The sequence below is a fragment of the Arachis ipaensis genome, chromosome B06 (assembly GCF_000816755.2).
Source record: "Arachis ipaensis cultivar K30076 chromosome B06, Araip1.1, whole genome shotgun sequence".
Taxonomy (NCBI): domain Eukaryota; kingdom Viridiplantae; phylum Streptophyta; class Magnoliopsida; order Fabales; family Fabaceae; genus Arachis; species Arachis ipaensis.
This window is the reverse complement of record NC_029790.2, coordinates 131,121,598-131,122,143: the sequence shown is the minus strand read 5'-3', so window position 1 is coordinate 131,122,143 and position 546 is coordinate 131,121,598.

The window sequence follows — 546 nt, the reverse complement described above, 5'->3', positions numbered from 1 at the left end:
TTCTACCCTTTTTTTTATAGATAATTAAATGAATATCCATAATAAAAATGAAAAAAAAAAAGACAGAATACAATCAGGGGCGGAGCTACATTGTAGCTAAAGGGGCAATTAGTGGCGAAACTTGAAATAAAATTTTGAGGGGCCAGATAGAAAATAATTGTCAAAATATTTTTTATATGGACTCCATTTAAGATAAGCTCCTCTAATCTCATATCTCTGGTTTGGGTGATATTACCAAATTTAAAGCCGTTTCTCAAGATCTCGTTCCAAAAAGTTAAGGTTAAAGTCATATGTAACTTTTTGAACTTTTGAAGGTTACTTATATCTCACTTTCTTCGTGATTCATTAAAGTAGAAGAACTATCTACATGTGTTGATATTGTAAAAGTTATATGTTCTCCTTCTTAAATATTAGCCTTCCTCTTAAAAAAATATATCAATTCTTTGATTTTTCATTATTATTTTATATAAAAATTTGAATATATATCCTGTAAAATATGTAAAGAAGAAGTTAGAAGGATAAATATTAAAATTTATAATATTTATT